Below are 6,686 nucleotides of genomic sequence, written 5' to 3'. Positions count from 1 at the left end.
CAAATGACACCAAGGTAATGGCCTTGTGACCTTGTGACTGTGGCTATTGCTAAAAATAACTTTTTATCTGCAAACTTTAACCGTCATAACTTTTGAACCATAAAGATAGAGACTTCATATTTAGTATGCGTACTCCACTAATTAAGCTCTTTCAATAAACAAGAGTTGCAATGACCTTCAAGCTGTGACCTGTATGCTAAAACCAGATTTTTCGTACCTTCGCCACGACTTTCGAACCATAGAAGATAGAGACTGCATATTTATAGTACGCATACTCCACTAATTATTCTCTTTCAAATGACACCAAGGTCAATGACCTTGTGACCTTGACTGTGATCTGTATGCTAAAAATAGTTTTTTCGTACCTTTGCCATAAATTTTGAACCATATGAGATAGAGACTTCATATTTGGCATCCATACTTTACCAATTAAGTTCTTTCAAATGACACCAAGGTCGATTGCCTTGTGACCCTGACTGTGACATATATGCTAAAAATATCTTTTTTAAAATTGTGTTGCCGCCGGGTGCATAGTGTTTCACAAACATATCTTGTTTTTTTCTATTTCATTATTGAGTACATACAAAAATGACATTGAAAAAGAGAGACTAGAATTTCAATGAGATAATGTTACGTCCTGATTAATTTGACCCGGTCCACGTTTTACTATCAAGGTCAAATTTAATTTAGTTTACTCGAAGAAAAATTCAAGAACTTTCTTTCAATGTATAAATCAGTCTTTGTTGTACCCATCATCACCGCGTAACACAACAAGGCGGTGTAATCAAACAAGGTTCCCCAGAAGTCAATAAAAGCTATTTTCCATCTCCATTTGTTAGCAGCCTGGATAGTGTCAGAGGCAATGAAAAGCAGACTTCCTAAACATGGCATTAAGGTAGAAAACTGTAGTCCCTTCTTTTACGCAGACGACAAGTCGAACGCCATCCAACGGTATATATGAGAAGTAGGTGGAACAATACAAAGATATCCATTATGCCGTCATCGATAGAATTCATGACGAATGAAAATGACACAAATCCAAAAAACATAAATATATATTTGGCTGAGGTTATTTGTAATTTCCTCTCAAGACGGGGAGAGTTGAATTTCAGCAATTGTGAAACAAACATGCATCCTCCATTAAGTCTGTGTCGAAGATGAAGATGTCCGAGACTTGAAGAAGAGCAAGCCAGTGATCATGTTTTGATGATCGTAGCTTTTGGGGTGGTGTCGTTTTCACGCGAGGAAAATGATCAGTATACAAATAGGGAACAGGCACCCGGAAGTGCCTTTGCTATCGTTCAGTCCAGGTTTGTGGCGGGAAGTAAATTAATGGCTGGAACAGGTGAAGTTAACTGGGTTGGTATGAAAGGATAATACACCCTTTTGAACATCAAGCGTTTCTTCGTAAAGGAAATACTGAAAGTATAGAAAAGTAATAGTAGGGATGGCTACGAATTTGAAAAAAATCTATCGTGTTGATGTTGCATTTAATTTTTTAACCGAATTGTCAGTTCTTCTATACCTACCAATTGATTATAAGCTTCATAATCAATTCAGATGTAACATGTTGAATATAAATGGAACAGTTCAAATAAATTATATAACTGTTTAAGCAGCTGATTGCTTCTTAATGAACAAACTAAATACTGATACCCAAAAATGGCTTCATTGTTCTATTTCAATCACATGCAATTTAAACCAATATGAGAAATACTTCATTTCTATATCAACAATTGTCAGGGTGGTTATTGTATATGAATGTTCTTCCTCTTTGTAAAACAACGGAAAACAACAGGTTCGTACTTCATAGTAGGATTATGTCAATAAGTACAAAAAACCACTCAGCTAAACTTCTCGTTCAATTAACTATAAAGTCGTTAAATGGCATAATTAGTGCAAATTAATTGAAATCTTTAAAGTTTAGACACAAATCTTATAAAAATCAAAACACTACCAGTTTTTCTAATATTGACTGAACTAATGGAGAGAAACAGTAATGGGATACAACTACTGAAAGGGAAATCCAGAAAATTATACAAATAAACAATAGTTTTATTGCATAAACTTGTTTATCATGTTTAAGACAAGAATAAAGTGAAAGATTCTACGAAAACCATTAAAAAAAACCTCGATCAAGGAAGGAATTGCTTTGTAATCTACCACAAGTTAGTGGGTATTATCGGTATCATATAAATTTTATCCATTTATTATTCTGTGAATGAGTAAGTTCTTCCTTATAGTGAATCAGGTCAAAGAAAAGGTATGAAGATCAATAGGGTGGACTCCTGGAGATATTTGATCACCTCATGACCTCCCACTATCCCAATCCCAATATATTAAAGGATACTACAGGGTGGAATTGTTCCTGTTTGCTTACGACATGTTTACTTTGGGAAATTAATCTTTCTTTTCCCTACTAACCCCTTTCTAGTGTGTACTGAATTTAAATGTTTAGGTGCAATTATAGTCGACTTTTTCAATCACAACAATGGGGTGACAGCACATATTTATACACATTCAACTCTTCTCCTAGTTCCTTTGGTTGTTTTAGACTAGTTTTGAGGACTTAATTTTTTTTCTTAACGAATGCACGTATGTTCATCTATATTTGTAATATACTCTTTGTCTTCTGTACTTAATATCAGTGAGAATCAATACAACTGTACTGTACACCCAAAATAATTAAGTAACTAGTGTATAGATGGAGGATTGATATATCTCTTTTTCATCCCACTATCCTCCAAGGCAAACTTCCATTGATAACAATTAGTATCCCTATCAATTAAATAAATAAATAAGTAGAGTCATCTACCACTGATTGGTCAAATTAAATATGCTTATTCGGTACTTGTATATTACTTTAATATTTAATACTTATTCATTCTATTGAAATGCTAGGAAGGACCTGATACAAACTATTGTATAAAAATCATTCTCAACTATTTAAATTGTTAAGTCTACTGTCGCCTTTGTGTGGTTTGCTCTCATTTTGGGTCTGATTTGATAACTCCATCTCGACACCACAGGGTCTGCTATATCTATTTCAAATCTGGATCTTTTACTATAACTAAGGACGATAAGGGACAAATATAACTGTTTGACAATCGAAAGTCAACTTTCCGTATTTCGCTCGTTATGCAAATTATCCCATGTTCCCCACAATCGTTGATGCCCTGGCATACTATACTAACTGGACAGTGATTCCTTAAACATATCACTAATATTAACCTACATACATACATGTATATGGTGTTAATATAAGCTTCCAACTTATTCGATACACAAGAGCATGATTCGAGTACGATCATTTTTTTAACCGAGACAGGCTACCGACAGATACGTTGAAGTCACCGGGATTTTAAATTTAGTCCGAAATGTTTTACGTTTTCCAGGCTTTTTTCACGGTTTTGATATTTTACTTGCCAGGAAAAGGTTATAATTTAGGAACCGGCGCCATTACGAAAACTGGGAATTCGCCGTCTCCAACCAGAGGCGGCATTTTCCGTGTGATTTTAGATACGAGTATTCTCTTTAGAAAGATGGACGGGCTTTCACCTACATCGGATGCACATGTAGGCGAAAGTCTGCACACTTCTATAAAGAGAATAGGTTAAGATACTTGTTAGTACTCACCAACATCGTACGTTTTATGGTTCGTTTATAAAAATATGCATTTCAATGAAAACATTTTATTTTACTGTCGAGACTTGTTTTCATTTTGTGAATTTGATTGAAACTTTTCTCTATTGAGAGGTCGATGGCGCGTTTCAATACTCCCCCTCAACATTGAAACGAGTCATCGACTTCTCAGTAGAGAATAAACTGAAACGAGCCATCAACTTCTCAATGCAGAATAAGAAAAAAAAACATGAAGGGGTAATCCAGAGTCTGAGATCCATTAAATTGTCTACATATATATACAAATAAGAGTAAACAACTTATTTTTTCTCCCATATTCTTGACATCGATCCTTAAAGAACTATGTCCCGAATGCAATCCGGATTATATCGTTCCAACCGTATCGCCTCTCAATCTTATGTTTACAACATGGCTTCCAAAAAGAAAGTCAAAACACGTGTGAAAGATGTTCATCTAGATTTCAAGACTGTCAGTGAGTTAGGTGGAGATAAGGTATTTGTTTATCATAAGACACATTAAATGGCATATCCCTTTATGTGGATTCCTAAAAATTATTTTCCCATGATGAAATTTATCATGAAAACTAAAATGTCCTGTTCAATATCTTGATCAGGTCTGGTACACAGGTCTGGTACAATCACTAGATTTAGCTACGTAGCTTGATTTACCTACATAGCTTTATTTACCTACCTGAGGTAGCTTTATTTAGCTACCAAATTGATCTATTTCTATTAAAAAGCATTTTTCTCAGGGTGTGCAGACAATATCATTTTGATGCAGTGATCATTTTCAACTTTGAACTCATCTGAAAACAACTCATGAAAAAATCCCTCTTGAAAAAATATCTTTTTCTGCGCAATTGCAATCAAAGTTCTGAAAGTTTTGGGGCTATATATAACAGTTAGAACAGTTACTCCTTGAATTAAATGACAAAGAAGTCCAGTTCCGGTTAACACGATAATAGGTCGGTAATTATTTGGCACAATGTGAAGTAATCATACTCAGTCATGCCTCACTGCACCTCACCATATGGTCAGATAACCAAACAATGGAATTACATGTTTTGCTCTAAATTGTCCAAACGCAGCAATGTATAAACTATCTCTGCTTTGAATTGTTTTTTAAAGCCTCCCAATTAAAAATATCAATAGTCATTTAATTGCGACTTTTTGTCTCTTTTTAATAAATAGAAAACTTTTGAAAACTTACCTTGAAATAGCTAAATAAAGCTACCTGAGGTAGGTAAATAAAGCTACGTAGGTAATTCTACCTACGTAGCTAAATCTAGTGATTGTACTGGACCTGGTACAATCACTAGATTTAGCTACGTAGCTTGTAGTTAGAATGATCTAACTGTGTCTCGGTACAAGCCCTCACACAGTTAGAATACGTCCCATATACTTACAATGTAGCAAATCGGAGCGGATCCGCTCCGAAACGATTTTGAAGAATTTAAAAGGATTTGCACTGGAAATAACTACCAAATTAATCAAAACAAACCTTTTTGAGATTGCTTATGCCTTTATGTTCATCTATATTTGTAATTTGTCTCTACTCTGTACTTAATGTCAGTTTGTGAGAATAAATTCATTGTTATTGTACACCCAGAGAGAGAGAGAGAGAGAGAGAGAGAGAATAATTAAGTAACTAGTGTATGGCATTTAAAGATGAAACTCTCTTTTTCCTCCCACTATCTGCCAGGAGGAAAGGAAAGCTCATTGATAACAATTTAGTATCCCTTATACAAAAAAATAAATAAATAAATTGGCAAACCACATTACGTGTTCCACTAATTGGTGCATTTAAATATGCTTTATTCGGTACTTGTATATTACTTTAATATTTAATACTTATTCATTCTTGTATTGAAATGCTAGGAAAGACCTATATTGATACAAACTATTGTATAAAAATCATTCTCAACTATTTAAATAGTTAAGTCTACTGTCGCCTTTGTGTGGTTTGCTCTCATTTTGGGTCTGATTTGATAACTCCATCTCGACACCACAGGGTCTGCTATATCTATTTCAAACCTGGATCTTTTACTATAACTAAGGACGATAAGGGACAAATATAACTGTTTGACAATCGAGTTGACTTTGTCAACTTTCCGTATTTCCGTATTTCGCCCGTTATGCAAATTATCCCATGTTCCCCACAATCGTTGATGCCCTGGCATACTATACTAACTGGACAGTGATTCCTTAAACATATCACTAATATTAACCTACATACATACATGTATATGGTGTTAATATAAGCTTCCAACTTATTCGATACACAAGAGCATGATTCGAGTACGATCATTTTTTTAACCGAGACAGGCTACTGACAGATACGTTGAAGTTACCGGGATTTTAAATTCTTAGTCCGAAATGTTTTACGTTTTCCAGGCTTTTTTCACGGTTTTGATATTTTACTTGCCAGGAAAAGGTTATAATTTAGGAACCGGCGCCATTACGAAAACTGGGAATTCGCCGTCTCCAACCAGAGGCGGCATTTTCCGTGTGATTTTAGATACTAGTATTCTCTTTAGAAAAATGGACGGGCTTTCGCCTACATCGGATGCACATGTAGGCGAAAGTCTGCACACTTCTATAAAGAGAATAGGTTAAGATACTTGTTAGTACTCACCAACATCGTACGTTTTATGGTTCGTTTATAAAAATATGCATTTCAATGAAAACATTTTATTTTACTGTCGAGACTTGTTTTCATTTTGTGAATTTAACTGAAACTTTTCTCTATTGAGAAGTCGATGGCGCGTTTCAATACTCCCCCTCAACATTGAAACGAGTCATCGACTTCTCAGTAGAGAATAAACTGAAACGAGCCATCAACTTCTCAATGCAGAATAAGAAAAAAAACATGAAGGGGTAATCCAGAGTCTGAGATCCATTAAATTGTCTACATGTATATACAAATAAGAGTAAACAACTTATTTTTTCTCCCATATTCTTGACATCGATCCTTAAAGAACTATGTCCCGAATGCAATCCGGATTATATCGTTCCAACCGTATCGCCTCTCAATCTTATGTTTAC

At 34.8% G+C, this 6,686-nt stretch overlaps 1 pseudogene; it reads right to left on the bottom strand.

Moving 5' to 3' along the window:
- Positions 1-266: 266 nt before the first annotated feature.
- LOC134243526 (uncharacterized) lies at positions 267-1,351 on the bottom strand (annotated as a pseudogene).
- Between the last annotated feature and the right edge of the window lie 5,335 nt (positions 1,352-6,686).

The sequence above is a fragment of the Saccostrea cucullata genome, unplaced genomic scaffold (genome assembly GCF_032062105.1).
Source record: "Saccostrea cucullata isolate Sc308-1 unplaced genomic scaffold, CSIRO_AGI_Scuc_v1 ctg13763, whole genome shotgun sequence".
In the NCBI taxonomy this organism is placed as follows: domain Eukaryota; kingdom Metazoa; phylum Mollusca; class Bivalvia; order Ostreida; family Ostreidae; genus Saccostrea; species Saccostrea cuccullata.
This window is presented reverse-complemented; position numbering and strand designations above follow the sequence as displayed.